General features: G+C 39.9%; 1 protein-coding gene across 6 annotated transcripts in view; it reads left to right on the top strand.

Annotated features, from left to right (window-relative positions):
* The window catches only part of HECW2 (HECT, C2 and WW domain containing E3 ubiquitin protein ligase 2), a 181,584-nt gene that overhangs the window by 10,559 nt on the left and 150,331 nt on the right, over positions 1–20,694 (top strand). Inside the window, exon 1 of one of the 6 annotated variants that reach the window (XM_050711419.1) lies at positions 7,729–7,781. The exons of 3 other annotated variants lie outside the window; for them this stretch is intronic. The gene's annotated coding sequence lies outside the window, so the exon portion shown is untranslated. Of the gene's footprint in view, positions 1–7,728; positions 7,782–8,088; positions 8,239–20,694 lie in introns of those variants that run through there. 2 more of the 6 variants (XM_035536959.2, XM_035536956.2) reach the window with 2 other exon arrangements.

Below are 20,694 nucleotides of genomic sequence, written 5' to 3' on the forward strand. Positions count from 1 at the left end.
AGTAATATTTATCCTCTTCTTTCCTGATGCTTTTTTTTTTTCTTCCAGCTTTTCCAGTAGGAAATGAATTTTGCTCAACCTTAATAAGATGCACTGACTTAGAATTAAGTTTGCTATTCACATCTGATCAGGATATGATATAGAGTCCTTTTCCTACTTACTGATAAAACCCAGCCACAAATACTCACCTTGCAGCAGTTGGTCGTGCAGTAACCAGATCACTCGCACGGCCAGACTTGTGTGCTCAGAAGTCAGCAGTAACTATGGCCAAGTAACAGCATCTTGGTCTGCAGGAATGGAGTCCATGAAATAAGATACGCAGTTTTGCACGTGTAGGCTGGATTCTTCCACGGCAGGATTATTCTTCATGATAGGACTGTATGCAATCTTGCTTTAAAAATCTCTAGTTAGGAGCTCTCCAACACATTCAGAGTTACCAGAAAATGAGAGGTAGCATTTAATTTCTCAAAAGTTGCCTTTAAAACAACTGTTGTAATAAAACACAAAACTAAGTCTTGTGCTCAACCAAAAAAAAAACAACAGAGGGGGTGTTAATGTGGCAAGAATGACATGTCCCATGAATTTTACAGCAGAACAAGAGAGATTTAAGACATTTTAGTTTTCCTGGGAAGCAAAGTGGCAAGGCCAACCAGAAATGCAGAACAACATGCTGCCTACCTCAGCTTAGTAGTGTTGCTTATAAAAACAAAATCACATTTGTCAGTGAGAGAACCACTTTTGTGAGGTTTCAGTGCTCCTGGAATATTTGCCAGGCGGTAGTTTGGATTCCTGCTCTGAGATTCCATACCAGCCCAAAATCTTACGTGGGATTTAAATGGTTGCCTAATACAGTGATGTGAGCTCGGCTGAAGCTTGACAGGTATTTGTGATCCAAATATGCCAGTATAAAAGTGACTTTGATCTGTTCAAACTGTGCTCCAAATATCCTTGCAGTGCTGTCATTTGTGTTTCAGAATATTTATATATAAATAATTGCAGAGATTTATTTTCTCCATTATCCGCATGCTGCAATTTTTGCACAGTTTGTGCAGACACTCTGGAGTGGTTTTATGCTCTAAGTATTTTTTCCTTATCTTTGAGTTTTAAATGTTTTTCTCAAGAGAACTCTTTCTTGGCTCTGCTCTTCCAAAGTACCTGCAGGGCTCCAGCACAAGTTGCCAGTGTAAATCATTGTGCAGATGACAGAAGCAAGAACTGCTGCGCTGCATATCGAGCAGTACACGCCACCCCTCTTTTCTACAGGTACCACAGGCAGATGGGGATTTGGGGGTAAGGCTCAGCAGTTAGGTGTTCTGTTGATCACTCTGCAGTTCTTATTTGGGTCTTATTTCCTACACTCTGTACTGTATTTTTATTTACTCTGCAAATATTTGCTGTTCTTTGTTAGTGTGAAGATTTCTAATATTGTTGCTTCCTGTCAGTGTTCTTTGCTGCTATTATTTCCTATCCATGTCATCACTCTGTTCCCCCGAGCAGTTTTTACTGCAGTGGGATTGTTTTTCCCAGGTATGCTGCAATGTTGGTATTTGCCTTAACTCACAGTGCATGTTTAAATTCGTCTCTCTTCAGCTAAGCAGTTATGTTTGTATTTGGAGTTAAGTGTGTTCTTAATGCACAAGCACTTTGTGGTATGTTGTACGCCTCATTTTGGCTTCAGTTTGGATCACTTCTTTTTATGAGTTGTGTAGCTGAGGTCTCTGTTCTCAGTCATAATGGTCACTGCACCACAACATCACCAGACGGAGGAGTTCATAATCTACACGTCTTAAAAGTCTCATTTTTTGTTTACCTATTTTTTAATAATATATATGACAACTGTTGGAAATCAGAGTAAGAACTTCAAGTTTCGTTTTGTAAAACTTTCTATTATAAAGCAGAGGAACGTGTTATAAGAAGTTATTTGTATAATATTTTATGTAGAGATTGTAAGAAAGTGGTACACCTACATGTCTCTATTCCTGTGGTTGTTTTGCAGACTTCTGATTTCTGAACAAAAGTGTTAGTTTACACAGTAGAGCTGCACAGTGAACTATTGTTAAATGAATTTATGTTAGGAATGGATGGGTTACAATATTTTGAGGTTGTCAGATAGCTTCCAGTATACTGAAAAAATAGAATATGTTAGGTTTATATTCTCCTGGAACATATGTTGCCATTGCTGTGCTCTAATGGCTTGTCACTGCTGTCTTTCCCAGTGATGCCAAGGAAAAAATGCCAAATATTAAAATGGAAGTTGTATAGTACCTGGCAGTAACAACAAGGTAAAAAAAAAAAACAAGCTCTTCCTTTGGCTATGAGCCTCAACAGGGAGTGAGATTGTGCTGTTAGGGTGTTAGGGCTTGTTAGGGTTTTGCAGTTATCTTTGTAGTGGTGCTGGATATGGTTATGATGACACTTCTAGACAGAGAACTGATTAAACACTGGTTTCTTTAAGTTTACCACTATTCGTACGTTACGCAGTCATTGAAGAAATCTCTTGCTATATAAAATTGGCATAAGAATTGGGGAAAGGGAAGCTCTAGTAATTTTCACCATTCTGAATTAAATTCTTAGCTGAAATAGCAGTCTCAGTATCTGTGTTTTAGACAACTGTGGATTCTTAAATGTAAACTTATAGTCTTTTCTTAAATGGAAGAGGCTACAATGGGGAAAAAATGCTATTGTAGATGGAAGTCATTATAAGCATCTGTTTTCAATGGCACTTTAAGAAGGTTCAGCTGGATTAGGCATGGGCAAGAAGCTTCTTTGTTGATTCTTTGGGCTTTCAGAGTGGCTTTATTTTTCTGGCATTAATGTTTGTATGTTCTGTGCAGAATAGATGTGACTTAAGTGTTTGACAGCTCTGTCTCATTCTGTGATCTGCTGAGTTTCTGTTGCTGATCATGCCTGTTAGTGAAATGTATATTCATGTTACCCTGCTTGACAAAGAGCAGTGAAGCACAAGTGTCTCCTGACGAGAAGCTTCCACTCACAGTAAGAAGTGTGTTATTTCTGCCTCGGCTGCAGGGGCATTTTCCAGCTCTGCTAATTTCACATTCGAGACTGTGTAGGATGCAAAATGAATTAATGTCACTAGGGTAACCTGCTGCCTGGTTGCCAAAGAAAAGCCTGTTTTCTCTAAATCGTTTAAAGAAAATTCATTGCTAGTATAGCTTGCCCCCTTAATACCTGATTTATTTGCTTACTAAATGCATCTGCGTGGTACTTGTTGCTACTGTGGGAAGGAGTAAAACTCCTAAAAGAGATTGTTTGAGGATTTTAGTCAAATTATTGGCCAAATGTGTAATTCAAATAACCATTGTTACTGTCCAGAGAGGCATAAACTAACGTGAAGAGGGGCCGCAGGTAAATTTTCTGGGATGTGATTCCTAGTGGTATCAGTGATGTGGCAGTTCTGTGCCACCTGCTCGAGCTTTTTTCCTCTCCCTTCACTGTGGAAAACCAGGAATTGTTCCACTACTGTCAGCATGAATCTTTAAATTCTCTAGGGCTCCGATACAGATCTGTGATCCCCTTTTCAGCCTCGCTAATGTCTCCGTATCATCACAATCTTTATACCATTCGTCTTCTCAGCATGATGTCGGACTGTTTCCCCACAGACTCCTTCTACTTGCTTCAGCAGGAATATTCCAAAAGAACAACGTGTTCATTTTCTTCAGTTGTAGAAGCTTCCTGATTTTTACAAAACCACGATCCATTGATAGTGTATCCATACCACCTCACCACAGCCTACAAGTACTGATGGCTTTCTCTGCAGATTTGACAGGCACATTTATACATCAGATAGCAAGATTGTGAAGGTGTGTTTTACAAGTGACATTTCAGTATGACTTTGGATGCAGTGTGTATGGATCTATTTCCATATTACTTGCCTAAGGGTACAGTTCTAAAATTAAATCTCTGCAAGTACCAACAGAAGCTGACAATTGCTTTTATCATCATAATTTTAACCACAATTCAGTGATCTTTATGCACATTTCAGCAACTATCTGGAAGCATTAGGAACTGCAGCAGATTTAATTTCTGTACCTAAGAACTATTTCCATAATCTCATAAAATGTTATTGGTAGGAGATGAGTGCTTTAGTATTTGTAATTAATATACAACTTCCCACTGGCGGTTTAAATTTTTCTAAAGCCAAACTTGGCCATGTTTTCATTTGCTTCATGTGCTAACGTTCCTATGGGTCCAATGCCAGCAGGCCAGTGCAGATAGGTGCTCAGAGGTATGTCTGTGAGAGTTTTACCAGATGAGGGTCTGCAGATCAGCACTCTAACCAGGTGGCCCAGTGTGCTGAGTTTCTCCTCTGCACACCATAAGGGTGTAGAGCTGCCGTGAAGCCCCTTGGCTCTCTGGCTGGATGCATGCCTACCCTGGCATTATGCAATACCAGATGGCAGCAGCTCCCAAGGGCCCAGGGGGCAGTGAAGCCCAGGCGTGCTTTGCCTCGCTGCGCAGGTCGCAGGGCGTCACTTAGGGACTCCTTTACAGCACAAAAATCCTCAGCTGGGAGCTGCAGATGGTTTTCATTCTCATTAAGCCTTTTGTGCAGCACAAAGGAGGCAGGACAGCCCAAAGAATGTGTCCTGCAGATTTTGGCACCTAGGGTGATTCTTTCAATTAATATTTCCACCTGCTGCACAGTAATCTGTCCAGAAGTCCTGTGAAACATCGCATTTCTATCCCATGTGAATGGTCTTCCAGTAGATATTTTTAGCATTTTTATGTTTGGCTTTTAAATGGTCATGACGAAGAAACTCTTATTTCAGGTATTCAGCTTGGCCTGTTGTCTTTCAGATAACTGAATTGCTGGGAAAATGAGAAATCTTCATATAATATAGAAGTGCATTTCTTGCCTTTTAACATTTCTAACTTGTATAGGAAGGACAGTTACCAGCTCAAAGGGTATTGTTCTTCTTGCACACAGTGCAAGATGATGATCTTCAATAATGATTCATCAACTCTTCCTTTGTTTGCTCTAAGTGATAACCAAAAGGAAGAAGAATGAGATGGGAAGTAATGGAATATTGTTTTATTTATTTAATGTTAGCTGAAAAGTTAGATTTTGCTTTTATATTTTTGCTTTTGCCTTTTTTTGTTTTGTTTTGTTCTTGTCTTGTTACTGTATGTGTAGGAATGAAGGAATATGGCTAGGCAAAATGCATATTGCTTTTTAATGTTGAAGTCTAATAAATTATTTTAATTATATGTCCTCTTCTGTTAAGTCATCAGTGTCCAAAGTTACAGAGGCTGAAAATCCCTTTTATAGAGGGTGCATTCTTATGCCAGTATGTTGTAGGTTCTTATTGTAGACAGAACTGCAAGGGCAGTAATTGGAAGTTTTGTATGTCCAATTTATTTTTCATGGTAAAAAATTTTAGAATTCATAAAATTTTGCAGTTTTCTTACTAAACCATTTTGTGGGATGACTGAAAATTGTTTTTTTTCTTCAGTGAAATCATTTCCAAGAACAAGTAGCACAAATACTCTTTGAAAGTTTTAATCTTCTAGTATAATTTCTGCTATTTTTACATGAGAGTAGAATAATGTTTGTAACTTTCATCCAGTAAAAGCTCTGTCTAAGACACTTTGTAACTTATCTTTAAACAGGTATTTCTCAGCCCAGAAATGTCCTGCCATGCATTGCGCACTTCAGGTCTCTGTTACTGAACATTTTTAGAGCCCTAGGGGACACAGTAGGAATCCCCACTTCAGCAAAGTTGATTTCATATTTCTGTCACTGGTTTCTTTTGTATTGTATTTTCAGCAAAGGAGAGGATGTGGATCCAGGCAAGGGAAAAAAGAGCCCTAGAGTCAGAAAGAGGGGAAGAAATGTTTGCTACAGAAAAGCAGGCTGTTTGTCTCTATCTTTGAGTCTATTGAAGGTTAACTACTCATTTCCTCAGCACATGGCTCTGAAAAGTTAGCCTCTTCCTTAGCAGCACAGTGTCTGTAGATGTATGCGCATCCATGGAGACAAGAGAAATAGCAATTCCTTTATGAAGTGGCTTTGTATTCTACTGTGCACTCAACTCCATTCAGTAACACCCATGTCTAGGAAAATTGAAAATAATCCCAAACCATACCAAAGACATGGGAACTGTTCATAAAGAACTGTACATGTAGCATGAAATACACATTTAGCAGAAATATAAGCAAGCTGTACATGTAGCAGAAATATAAGCAGAGAAATTGACAACTTTGTAGTTTCTGAAAAGTAGTAGTGCTGAATTTCTACAAATACCTTGTGTTTTATCACTGTTGTGATTGCTGCCTTTTATGTTTGGGGAAGTTAAGGGGATTTTAAAGATTCATATAAATTAACACTTTTGCTCAGTGGAAATAGGATTTTTTTCAAGCACGGGCGCAAGGACATCCTCAAAATCCTTTCTGAGGGAGAGAAACATGAAAATCCAGTGTCTGATTTATGCAGTTTTTTTCATTTGGCAGATGAGAAGTCTAACTTAAAGACAGCCCGCACTTGTGTCACACCGTCAAAGGGCTTTTAGAGCCTGCAAATCCACTGAGAATAATTCATTAGCTAACGGTTTTCATCTTCTCAGTTTCTCATCTTCTCGTTATAAAAATGTCATGATAACCAAAAACAAAGCACAAATAACTATAAATGTTATGAAATTCTTGGCATCACACATCCTTTTTTCCCCCTTTGATCTTGTTTCAGGAAGTAAAATAGGCGCTATGTTATCCATACCAAGTGAAGGTACCACCAAAGAGAGAGATGTATCTAAGAATACCCAAATCACTATTAACCTGTACATAATCATCTGAATCCGAGCCTTTAATGTAAATCTAAACAGATATATTGCAGTGGTACAGTATTCTTCAGTATAAAGAGCCAGACTAATCAGTCACGCTGACCATTTGCGCCCTTAGCGTGTGTAAGCTATGTTGTAAGCACCAATACAGGTACAATACATAGATAGCAACTGAAAGAAAGTGTAAAAGCTTTAGATAGACGGAAGGATGTTAATGACTGTCATGGCTTGACCTACTTTGGATTAGAGCCGCATACACCCAGATCTGGAGCAGTTTGTCTCGCGTCGTACAGAAGAGCTGAAGAACAAATTCCCTTGCTCTGTTGAAGCCCAAGGCAGATGTGCCGTGGGCTTCCACAGAGAAAGGATTTCAAGGCCAGGGATTTGGGAATACGCTACAAGCTGTACAAAACCGACTTTGTATTTGGATATACGTTCATATAGTTTCCAGGTGGTTATTTTCATGAAATAGTTTCTAAAGCGACCTATTTAGTTGGCCATGTATTGGTAGATGCTTGATACAGAAAACAGATGTAGAATACGGAATAGTTAGGACTGCTGTGTTCCTTGCTTGTGGGAAGATTTTGACTTTATAAAACTCAGACCGGAAAGGAAAGCGTGAGGTGTTGTCTCAGTAATAGTAACCAGGACCTGGGTCACTCAGGACCGAGTGTGTGTGTGCCCATTTCTTGTGCTTTTGTTGGGCTGCGCTGCTGCGGTGTGTTTCACATCACCGCTCCTCTGCTGCTGCAGCGCGTGTTTTGAGTTTTCATTGCATTTACACGTTTGTGGCCACGCTTTCCTACGCAAACACTCGGGGATTCATTGCAGTGGACAAAGAACGAGGCAAATCGACGAGTAAGTAGGAAACGTAGAGCTGATTGCACCAGGCTGCTCTCAAATAGCCAGGATAATTGAAATTGAGGAAATGATAAAGGATGGCTCTTCTGCGCCCAGATGACACGGATAACAGTGCTCAGAACCGTAAGTGAATTGAAAAAAAGAAATAATAACGTGGAAAGAGGCATTTTAGAGCCCCACGGAGCCGCGGTTACAGCGTGGCGGCGGCGGGGCCGGCCGGCTGCGGGCGCTGAGGGGGAGCTGCCCCCCACGACGTGGCTGGGGCTGGGGCCGTGTGGCGGCGGGGGCGGGCGCCTTTGTCAGCGGCTGCCCGCGGCCTCCCCCCGGCCCCGGCGCCGCCCAGGCCCGCGGGGCTGCGGCCCGGGGCCGGTGGCGCTGTCGGGGGCGGGGGCCCGGCCGAGGCCCCGGCGCTGAGGGGGAGGCGCGGCGCCCCTGCGCGGGGAGGCGCTCGCCCCGCCGCGGGCGCCCGGGGGCCGCTGCCGCAAGGACGGGGGGGTCCGGCCGCCGCCCTCCGCCGGAGCCCGCCGCAGTGCGCTGAGGGGAGGCGAGGTGAGGAGAGGAGAGGAGAGGAGAGGGGCAGGTAGGGGCCGGGCCCGGGGAGGATCTGGGGGGGCTTTGCGGCGGCTCCGCGCTCGGCCCCGGGGGTCTCACACCCGGGGGTTATGGCTGGTGTGCGAGGCACAATGACGGCGGGGAAATGGGCTTCTGTTCCCGTCCTCCGGCTTGCTGTTGTTGTACCGGGGAGATTTTTCCTTAGCACGATTTTTCCTTGTTTTGTCTCCTTACCTTTGTGTGCTCATGTCGGTGCAAACCGGGAGGGTATTTGGATGAAAAATAAAAATCGTTTTTAGGCCGTGTGGTACCAAAATATGGTGTGTATGTGTGTTATATGTAGACAGTAATAGTTACATAATTTAATTTTTCTTGATTTGCTACCGAATAGATGGCAGGAGCACATAGAGTGTATTTATAACATCCTCCTTTCCTTTCTGGGATGCTCTGTACAGAAGTCCTTGCACTGCGCGGCACTGCGTTGGAGTGTTTGTGGGAGATACAGCCCTGAACGCCTCCTGTGCCCGAGATCCGGCAGGAGCTTTTGCTTGCTTCCCTCACAGACAGCCAGGGCTGCCTCCTGCATGCTGTGAAACTTCGCTTGTAGCTTCTTTACTCCCCGGCCATTATATTGCATCAGAAAAATAAAGTCACACCAGTATAAATATTTCAGTAGAAATTATTTGCAGCACTAAGGGGCGCAAAGAAATCTGTGTTGTGGATGGATTAAAAAAAACAAAAAAACAAAAAACCACCTTCTTCCAATATGCAGATGCGCAGTTTCCCCAAGTGTTAGACTCCTTTGGAAAAGTCCTCTGATGGCGTGGTTGCAGCATCAGACCCAAGGTATGATGTCAGTATCAGCATATGAAAGGAGCAAACCCAATGCTTCCTTTCTGTCACCACCGCTCCTCAAAAATACAGATCCTTTCATGTCAGCTGGAGATACCTCAGAGCGTGTCAGGTGCTGTTCTGCGTGAGTGTATCTGTTTAGATACCTATCCCTGTTTATGTCTGATGCTGGAATTTAAACTTAGCACCTTAGAATGGACTCTGAGATTGCAGAGTTGAGAGGCTTGAGCAGGCACCATTTTAATGTCATGCTTAGTAGCAGTTTAACTTCAGAGAATTGTGGCTGGAAAGCGTTCAGTTCACCTTGCTTTGGCACCAGGAGAAGGCTGCTTGTAAAGGCAAACTTGTGGCATAGCTCGGTCCTGCTGGCGCTGTGGGACTGGTTTGGCTTGGAGTGTTCACGTCTCTCCACAAGGACCCTCAGCCTCCCTTAAAGACCGTCTTTGCTATCTTGCTATTTATTTTTAAAGGCAATTTTGCTAATGGGCACTTCTATTTGTTTTACACTTGCAATGTTTTTTCAAACCTGTTAAATTCACAGTGTTATGCCTTTAAGAAACCTTGCGATGTTACAGTGGCTGCCAGCCAGAACAATATACTGGTTTGTCAGATTTCCTGAGAAGAAATGGAATAAATTTTCTTTTGCCCACTTTATAAGATTAAATAGTAATGCCTAATTGAAAAAATTAATAGGCTTTTTTGTTTTCTTTGTGGGCCAGCGTTATTCAAACTGCAGATAAGGCTCCAGTATGCTGTAAAACAGGGAACTTTCTGAGTCTGGGACTGCATCTGCTTATTGCATTCTTGAATAATTAAGTATAATTTGTTTTCCATTTTATCTTTTTTTACTCCAACTCAGCATTTTTTTTATTTTGTTTTTTCAAAAACTCTCCTTTAGTCAGACAGAAACAGGATGCTTAGGGTATTGCATTTATTCCATTGACTACCAGGTACTAACATAAGGGAGATAGTGACAAAATACCTATTTGGGTACCGGTACTTAATTGTTGAAAATGAGATGTAAATATGTGTTTAAAATTAATTACCATGCTCAAACCTTATGTTCAAGAGCATAGCCAATGGTGCTGCCTTTCAGAGTATGGGATGCTCAGCGTTGCTGAGCCTGGTGATGTTGATGGTGTCGCGGTGTCATCATGCCTGGCCTGCTCGCACTGCCCGTCGCTGACCTTTTGGTTATGTCGTGCAGGGGAAAGGCTGGAGTGAAGGTGCTCACCAGCAGGCAGAGTATTAACTTCAGCGCCCATCAGATGGAACCACTGGTGAATAAAACACAGTGAATTGTCATATGGTGTTTCAGGGTTTAAAAATAAGGAAAAGGCAATGGACAAGCGAATTGAATGTTTCCTATAGAAGTCCTCCTCCAGCGTAAAAGGAAAGGAGACGAACTCTTGTGTGCATGGAAGCCTGTGTGTTAGCACTCTGAAGCTAATGACCCTGTATGAGGTGTTTGTCTGACCATACCAGGGCCCTTCCAGGGTGAGAAGAATGTGATTAACTAATATTGTTATAAATTGGTATTTGAGTTTGGTGTCTAGGAAAAGTTCCACCTCATTTCCACTGAAACTGAAGAAAACTGTGCACTATTTATATGGATAATGATATCAGGCCTCTGTGGCAGCTTGTTCATGGTCAGCTGGAGTACCAGTGATGTTAAGGAAGAGGTAGAAAACACCTTTTTCTCTGGCCAGAGCAAAAGTGATAATAAAGCTTTGTGTAGCATGGGCACGTGCCCATGGCATGTGCCCATGCTCATGGGGTGAGATAGGGAGCCTTTGTCCTCAAAGCTTGCCTGCCGCTGCCAGGTGCTGATAGCTTTTTGAGCAGGCTGTGTGTTTGCAAGTGATCTGGGCATGGAGGCTGAAAGGTACCGGGACTGTCAGTTTCCATTTTGTGGAAATTCAGCTTGTAATGGAATTGGGCCTACCTCCTGGGATTTAGGTAAGGCGAGGAGAAATTTTCTACTGAAATACCATGGTACTCATGGAAGAGTTTAAGTAAAACTTTCAAAGTATTATTTGCTTTAGAAAAATATAGCTGCTAAGTTAAGTAGCACAGAAGAGTGCTCTCTTCTGAGCATCTTGGTAAAACTTCTGAGTTGTCATATTAAAAGACTGCAGCCAGATTGTACAAGCCCTGGACTCTTAATTCGAGATGCAGTCTCTCGTGTTACAAGTGTGCGTGTTTCTGTCATCCCCTCCAGCACCTAGGAATCCTATTATTTGTTTTGATCAAGTTGATGTTAGGCTTCCAGAGTTCGGCTGACAGGATGTGAGTTCAGATTTCAAGGCAAATGGCTAGTTATAGCCTTCATATCTTTCTGTCTTACTTGTGCAGAGCTGTTGATTTTTCCCATGATACTGGGGAGAAAATTTCAGTGACTGTGGCTAAGCCTTGTTTGGGTGTAGATGGTTATGACTACTATCCGGATTGCTTGTGTCATGTTACATTTATGCAGTTTTGTGTCACAACTGTATTTGTATTTTTATGATTGAGGAGGACTGGTATGTTGATACAAACATTATTGAATGGACAATAGCACTTGTATTTACTGATTTGTTTTGTACGTTAGTCCTGACGTATGCAATTTTGAAAAAACAGAAAATGACGTTTTCTTAAATGACAGTCTTGAGAGATAAAAATGAATTTCTCTCTCTTTATTTAAAAATAATTTTTGAGAAATAAAAATAAATAAACATGTGAAAAAGATTCTTTTCTTACACTTTTCTGTGTGGCACAATTGTAGCATGTATGTGTTCTGGAGAAGCAATTTGAATTGAATTGAATTTGAAATGGAAATGTGAATTCGGCATTATTTGTCCAAAAGACCTGATTAGTATGATCAAGCCGAAGTCAGTGGTCAAAGTAGTGTGCTGTTTGCCCTTTAGAATTATTAGGGAAGTACCAAAAAGTGGATGCTTGATGGTCTGAGCTATTCACTTTGGGAGCGGGTAAGGAGTGGAGGGAGTTGTTGTGACATAATTAATATTTTGGGTTTTGTTCTTTGTATCAACAATGGAAATTATCTGGGAATTGTCTGGGAATTATTAGCCCTTGGAAAGAAAGAACAGAATGTTGAAATTGAACAGTGAAATATACAACTGAATTGTTGAGCTGATGGTTCTTGATGCTGGCGTACAACAAATCACAAAATGAGTAGGCAAACCGGGGAATTGTTCAGATAGTTTAGGTAATTTGGTTCAGATTTCTTAAGGGGCATGCCTCTGTTCCTTTGAGAAGCTGCACAGAGACACACATCATCTGACTTGTGGACTTCTAGTCATAAAAACTTTAATAACATTGTCAATATGCCTATACGCCTTGTATTGACCACAGGAGAAAGATACGAGGTAACAACAATTAACATTTACATAATAAGCCCACCTAAATATTGCATGGAGGACAGTCAAATGTGTTCTCTTAAGTGCTACGATGGCCAGGATCCATTGGCTAGGATCCACTTGAAAATCAGATTAAAAGTTTCTGTGCTTGACAAATACAATGTCATTAGTTTAAAAATTCCCTGAAGGCTGGTATTGCAATTAGATGAGCCTGAAGCTTACAACAGTAAAGTTCATTTTCTTCCAGGAATGACAAACAGCATTTTTTTAAAAAAGAAAAAATAAAATACATTGGCTGATCCTTGTCAGAGTGAGTAACCACAGTAGGAAAGAAGAGTTTGCCAGGAATAAATGCAACAGCCGAAGCCACAGCTCCTTATGGTCAACGGGGTGGCCCAGCTGCAGGATGGTGGGAAGTAGCAAGACCTATGAGAGTCCTGCTGAAAGAGTACTCACAAGTGATCATTCATGAGGTGCCTAAGTGGGGATGCATGTTACAGATGCTCAGTATTGGCAAAAATAGCCACAAAAAAATTACAGAACCAGCAACTCATTTTGGATCTTGTTTGTCACAAAAACATCTTCCCATCTTTGGGTGATTCTTTGTTCTTTCAGAGAGTGTGAAATTCGTAGTTCTAGGCTACAGCATTCCAGCTTCAAAAGCTATGCTTGTGAAGCTGTATATTCTCTTTAGTTAAGATGTATTTTAAAGCCAGCTATTCTGCTCAGTTGATTGTGTTAATTTGCTGCAGCATTACTGGTTTGAACCTTTGAAGCTGGTAGTTTGAGAAAATAGTGATTCTCTCATACGAAATAGGAGTAGAGATTGTGAACTCATCTCTTTAAAATACAACCACAGCTACATAAAAACATCATTTATGTTTCTTCGCTTACTGCTCTAATAAAGATATCTACATTGACTAAATGAACATAAATATTGTTATCAAGGACATAATTCCTCAAATATTCGTATTGCGTAGGAAAATTACAAACCTGACTGTGGTGGGCTCTCTGAGACTGGTGAAACTTTGGTTGGGGTGAGCAGGGCTGCGGAGGTACCTGCTGTCCAGCCACTTGAAAGTAGCGTGGATCAGACAACCGTGTTTTGTGAGAAGAGCGTTTATCACGTGTCCCGCACTGCTGTGTGGCTTCGGCATCTGTTCCTTGGCTTGTTCTGCATACAAGTAGAGGTACAGCCCTAAAGGCAAGGCTCTGTTTTGGGGTTGGAAAAGGCACCAATTCCATTCTTGTTTCCAGGAGAGGAAAAAAAAAACAGAAACCACTCTCCTCTTGAAGAGAAAGCAACACTTAAGAAGATTTATTGCATATTGTTGTTGCAGGTTATTGTGTCCATAAATATGTACAGATATACACCTTGTTTCATAAAACATCTGGCTTCACGTTGTGAGTAATGTCATGTTGAGTAATGTCCAGATCATTGCAAAAATGCTGTGAAGATCTAAGTATGTGTAGAAAAGTATCAGAACAAGAATAAATGCCAGAGTTCATTGTTGTTTTACACTATGTTTTTGACACAAATGCTTGCCTGATAATCTCTGTGTGAAGTTATGACATCCTTCTGTTTTCCTAAAACCGTTTCACTGTTTGTTTTGGAAGATTTTTTTGTTTTTATGTTAATTTTTTTTTATTTTATTACTGATATTAATAGAGACTGCAGGCAGGGACATAGACTTAAGTACTGGATTTCTAGCGAAGGCAAATTAATAAGGCTTTGGTTTAGATATACTCCAGAAAGCCTTTTTTTTTGTTTTTTTAATTGTCTGTATTGCAGTTGTTATGTTTGCCTCATCATGATGGGAGAAATCACCAACTGAAACCATCAGCTGCCAAGGCTTTAAGAACATGAAGTCAGGAGATTTGTAGCTCTTCTATGGCTTGCTGTATGCTTTTCTCAGTTTACAAAGAGTTTGAGGTATTGTAGACACAAGTATGTTCAATGCCTCTTGACATAAGCTTTATCAGTCTTCAGTTAGCAATAAGGAGACAGTCCTTGCTTTATTAAGGAAAAAAAGGCTGACAAGTTTTGTTTCTTGTTTCTGAGGATAAATGTATTTCTATTACGTTTGCTGATTATAAATGTATGGGGTAAATAAAATCAATGTAAGGAGGACTAATATATGTATGTAATTTTCTTACTTTAATGGGAGAAGTACCTCATGTTGGCAAGAATGAATCTTCTGTTTTACAGCTTTTTATCTTACTGTAAACGTGTGTTTACTGTTTATTTTTATTCAGTACTGCAGTCCATTTTGGCTCTGTTCTTAAAAGAAAAGATAAGCCACAGGTCTCATGCCTTTCACTGTGTCTCCTTTCCAAGGTTTGTGGTGTTATTGTTACCAAATAACTTTTTTTCTTTCCAATGTTTTGATAAAAATCCACCCAAACAAAAGAGGAGACTGCTGTGGGGGAAAAACACAAGAATTGTTAAACTCTCAAGTACTCAGCCTGGAAATATAGAAATACTTTTCCTCAAATCTTTCTGCTTTGTAATCTTCAGTTTTATCTGAGGCTCTCATACACTCAAACATTTCTGACAGATTAATGTCATTTTTTAAATTCATGACATCCCTTTTTTAATGCCTAAGACAATGTTGGCTATCTGTATATTCAACAAAGACTTTCTTTACTAAAATATGTATTGATTAACCATGTGTGAAACAACAGAATGGAAATAATCTTCGTAAGTACAGATGGCGAAGAGTTCAACCCTTTAAATACTTCAGATACAGGAGAACCCTGGAATAAGAAATATTTCCAAGCTTAATTTCTGAATGTAAAATGTGTTGACTTAGTGTCTTAGCTGATTGTATAGCATTTGGATAACAAAAAGCATGTTGAAAGAGTAAAGGATTTAGCGTTCTACTGAATATGCTTTGTGACTTGTGACACAGGCTGTAACTCAGCTTGTCAAGTAATTATTTTGCTCTGAGTCCACAACTCTAACAGAAACTGATGAATGCTTACTCATGTAAGTAGCCCTATAAAAAATCAATGTCATAATCTCTCCTTGTTAGTACGGAAACAGTTGTGAAATCACTCCCTGCCCCTGCCGTCTTAACAGTGGGGACAGGGAGATGGCATCCCAAAACTATCCTCACAGGTTCTGGTTGTGCATCTTCCTGCTGTCATGGATGACTTACCTCTTTGTTCCTCCTCTGTATGTTGTAAGTGTAAACCTGATTCATTATGTCTCAGGAAGCTGCTAATGAAATCTTTCAGACCAACTCCCTAAGTCCAGTACAGGTTGTTGAAGCCTCGAAATGGTGTCTTCTAAGGAAGGAGAAAAAAATGAAGCCTTGCGTCTTGTGGAAAAGAAATGAATCTTCTCCACTGAGTTCTGTACTGAATGATTTGGATAGGGGAAGCTGGTCTTGTAACACTACTGTTAGTTTTTTTAAAGTTTCCAAACTTAATGAGGTTTACTGAAAAAGGAGACAGTTGTAAGCCTGATTACAGCTAATGTAAATGGGCCTAATTCTTAATTGGGCTACTCTGATTTACACTTCTTAAAACAGGTCAATTACAATTTAAATTAAGTGGATTAAAATAATATAGTCCGCTTTGATGAGTGGATCTGATCAGTTTTTCCTTCAACCTGTGCAATGTACTGAGAAACCTGTTTAAAAATACTGTGAGATGTAATTTACTACATAAAAACAGCAAAAATATTGGGTGCTGTGTTCACATTTCATGTATATAAGGAAAAAGCTTTCTAGTGTGAATATTTTACTTTCCAACTTTCCTATGAAATAGGTTCTTCAGTGTGTATGGGTATGGTTGCATGTACTTCATTTTGCAAGATGTTAGATAGTTTAGTTTAACTGGAGTTGATTGAAGGCATTTCATGTCATTAAAATGGAAACGTAGGTAATCATATTTTGTGTTTTTGTATCTCTTCACTAAAAGTTCAGGTACGTGATATCTACAGTGGACATGTCTGTGTTTCTTCATGTTGTTAGTTAACAGGAATTAAAAAATGTCCATTTGTGATCTCCAGAGCATGAATATTCCGAGCTGCAGTTACCTGCTACTGCCACATTTTCACCTGCAGGTGATATTTTACTTACCTGCAGCTTGTATTAAATAGTACGGCTAAAAAGCTTATTGAGGGGAACAGAGTACCACCTATTTCACCTTTTGGCCAAAACTGAACATGTAATACTGCAAGCTATTTTTTTTTCCGTGTGTGTGTATGCACAGAAATACAGAGTAGCTTTAAGTCTTTATCCATTATTTACACATGGGGAGGACCCAAGCAATAAAGAATTCCAAGTGCTTATAGCATTGTTCCTATCAGTGCAGGAAAAGTTTTGTACAGGCATTTATTGTGGGAAGAATGAGTAGGGCTGGGAACTGTTCCATGTGCGCCTGTCTGGTGTGCTGCAGTTAGTAAAGGATCAAGGGTGAAAGAACTGGGGCTTAAATGCTCTTGCTTGTAAGGATTCAGCTACTGAGCAGTCTTCCAAACTAGATCAGTGAAATCTGAAGTCTTACAGAAGCTTCCAAACATCTGTTTCTGAAAGCATTTCCATGACAAGTGGTGTCCCAGTGTGAAAAACTTCCTCTTGCTGCTCTTACTTCTCTTTCAGAAAGCATGTCATAAAAAATGCTTGTTTAAACTGTGCTTTTGTTTCATGGGACAACCTCCGTTCAATCTGCTAAGGACCTCACTATTGCTTTTGCTTTACAGATACTGATATTAGTCGTAGTAGCAGTATAAAACTCAAAGACTAGTGCATACGTTCTCCTATTTCCTGTTGAAACTTAGGATGGCAAAGTAACGCATCCCCCAAAAACTATTAAGCTTCTTAAGTATCTTTCCTTCATAGAAATAATATATAATATAGAAAGTCCTATAAAGAACTATAGCTGGCATATCCTCCTATTCCTGAGTGATAGTTCAGCCATTATGGAGTTGATTATTTTAAATTAAACTTGGTTATTTTAAGAGTCCAAGTGATTTTATGTAAAGCAGATTATGAGATTTTTTTCCCTTAATTATCATTAGTGTGCATTTAATGTGTCTGTTTAATTACAAAACCTCAGAATTTTAGTCGATTTAACCACAGAACAAGAACAATGTGAATTTTAAGACAATATATATTCAGAAATGTCACATATCCATTATCTTTAAATTATTCTTTTGATTCCTTTCTTTGAAGTTTTCCTATCTTATCATCATATATGTCCCAAAGCACTTTGTCTTTTGATTTCCTTCCTTCACTGATTTTCTCTCACTCTGTTATTTTTGTGTGTGTGTGTCTTCAGGGATCTCTGCAGTTCTCATCGTTCTAACACCTCCCCAGGCCTTCAGTGATTTTGGACTTCTGCAGTTCTCTGCATACACATTACTTCTCACAGGCCTGGTTGTCCTTTTCTTTCTCTTTTCTAGTGAGGATGGGAACCTGGAGAGTTATCTTAAGTCTGAATGTGCCTGAGTAGAGTAATAGAAGAAAATATTTTTCTGAAGACATGCTCTAGATCATGGAGACAGCTCTGGAGACAGCCATGCTGTCCAGCTATGGGATGAGCAAAATGTGAATCGGGGGCAGTGTTGTGGCCAGAAAACAAGGGCTGTGATGAGGATTCAGGTGCCTCTCCCCTCTGCCTGGTGTGTTGCAGGGGACTGGGCTCACCTTTTCAATCAGCTGCAGAACTGTGCCAGTGCTCTGACTTTTCTGAAAGATGTCACATGTGAGAGACTGAAAGTGTGTTGTTGTTAGACATCTCCCATGCATCAGGGAAGGATGGCACATACTAGCTTTTGCTTTCACCTCCAACAACTCCAATACACTAGCAATAAGGAGGAACATTCAATGGAGCTTATTTCTCTCTTTCCCACAAAAATGAAGAGAAGGATGCTCTCTTTCAAAGTATGCAACAAGGCAGATGAAGCAAGGAGTAATTAGGATCAGTTTACAAAATCATTTGCTGCAGGTGTGCATGTGGTTTTTATCAGTTGGAATGTTACAGCTTTTTTCATAGAACTCAGCCATAAAAGAGTAAGGTTAGTACTTGGATTTTTTTTTGGTCTCTTCAAAAAATTAAAAATACAGTGGTATTCCCACACACACAATACTATTTTAGGTTAAGATTTTTTTTTTAGCAAAATCATGCAATTGTTAGAGCCATTTCTGAGCTGAGAACAAATTTGTAATGTTTTTATATGTTTTTTGCATACAGTAATTTCAAAGCATCAGTCTAGAAGTGGTCTATGATGCTTTTAGTTCTTGAAAAGTATTATTATCAGATGCAAGGGCTGTGAGCAATAAGTAAACATCAGTGATACATATATGTGCTTATGTAGACATAATTGCTGCAGAAATAGGTACTGCATGATAGCGGTTCTTCTAAGACTACTAAGTAATGAGAAGACTTCTCTTTTTCTCTTAGGACAGTGGTGCTTTGGAGCATACTCTTCGAACAACTTGATGCAGGCAATTATATTTTGAGTTTGAGATGTTAGAAAAAAAATCAGTCCTCTGCCAGTTATGATATCCAGAAGCCTTTTGTACTTCTCTGTTCTTTGTTAGCTTTGAACATTTCTGATTAGCATCAACACTTAGAAACTCTACATGGGCCAAAATCTGTCATAACAGAACCTACTGAAGTGTGTTTGTGTCTAAAACTGTGAATTTTGATCTAAATCAAATGCTTTTGGCTTTCATATCTCATGGTCTTGTTTGGGGCAGCTGCTTATAGAGAAGAATTTAAAAAGCAACTGTATGAGGATTTCAAGTCATTAGCTTCTATCAGTGTCCTCTGTTCTTTCCGTCTGCCTGGATTCATATGTTGCACTTTCATTGTGCTTGTCTCATGTGAAGCACGAATTTGTGGGCCGTGCTCTTGAGAAATTTCTGCTGAACTTGGTAAAAAAAAATTAGGTAATGCATGCCAAGCTGCAACTGTGTTTTATCCTGCAAAATAACATACCAGGTATGGAATTCATAAGATCAGTCAGGAAAACTAGAATACCCTTTCTTTGGGAAGTCTGTGGAGGCTAGGAAGCAGTTTTGTGGGAGATGAACAGCTTTTGCAAAATCAAAGGCACAAGTCACAGTTTAATTGTAAATATTTGATACAGCTTGGTATTTAACACTGCATTGCTCTACTCAATAGCCAATTAACAGCTTATTTTCACTGTTATTAACACATTCAGAAGGAAGCTTACTTCTATGGAGAGAGAAGGATTAAAAATAAACTTGTCAAAAGGCAATTAAGTATTTAGCCATAACTTTGTCTGGAAAGGCCTCTGGGAATTATGTAAGCTGTGTGTTGGATGTGCATCCATCATTCACATAAACCAGCAATTGGATGGAAAATCTGGACTGCTGATTTAGTTTAGGAAGAGCCTTTTAGATAACGTTATCGTGACACTTGTAACAAAACTACCGCCCCTTCAGTACCTTGCCTTGTTCTTCCACTTGCGATTAAGCAGGAGAGGTTTTGTTCTTCCTTTAGCAGCTGAAGAACATCAGCCTCAGGAGAAGAAAGACTCAAGTAGCTGCTCTAGTACTGAGTGCAGTAGATTTTACTCTTTATATAGAGGGCTAAAATCACAAGGCACTGTCTAACTCTATAGGAATTTTAAAGAATGACTGAAAAATATAGTAGGACTAGACAAGAAGTCTAGTTCTATTTCATATTATTTCAAAAGTATGAAATAGCTTTAATGAAACTAAGTTGTGTAGAATTTTTTTTATTGTGGGGAAAAACAGTGGGAAGGATGACAGATACCTATAGAGTCATGATTAATACAGAGAAACTGAATAGATTTTTTCTTTCATTGTTTGAGATAATGTAGAAGCTAGGCAGTAGCTAACAAAACCATCATGGAAGAAACATGAAAAAAAAGAACATAGTTAAATTCTGCTTGTTATAAAGTATTGTGGGAACCAAAAATACATAAATTCTGATATAGTAGTACTTGGAAATGGTTCAGAACAGCGTACCAGTGTGGCAAGATTTAGGGGTGACGGTGGCTCACATAGCTTAGACTGGGTGCACTGGTGTGACTGGAGGGGGTGAGGAGGGACAAAATTAGGCTTTTGAACATGAGACCCTTTTCAGACTTGAGATAGTATCACCAATCTCTGAAACTAAGTGCACTTTGAAAATAACAGCTCCGAGTTTAACTGGAAATCTGTGTGACTGTTGGTTCCCCAAAGCCACTGTTAAAATACAAAACCAAATTGACTGCTGTTGTGGTGAGAACCTGTTATGCTTTGCTTTCAGTGTGGAGACTAAATGAT

Source organism: Cygnus atratus, chromosome 6, assembly GCF_013377495.2.
Source record: "Cygnus atratus isolate AKBS03 ecotype Queensland, Australia chromosome 6, CAtr_DNAZoo_HiC_assembly, whole genome shotgun sequence".
Taxonomy (NCBI): Eukaryota; Metazoa; Chordata; class Aves; order Anseriformes; family Anatidae; genus Cygnus; species Cygnus atratus.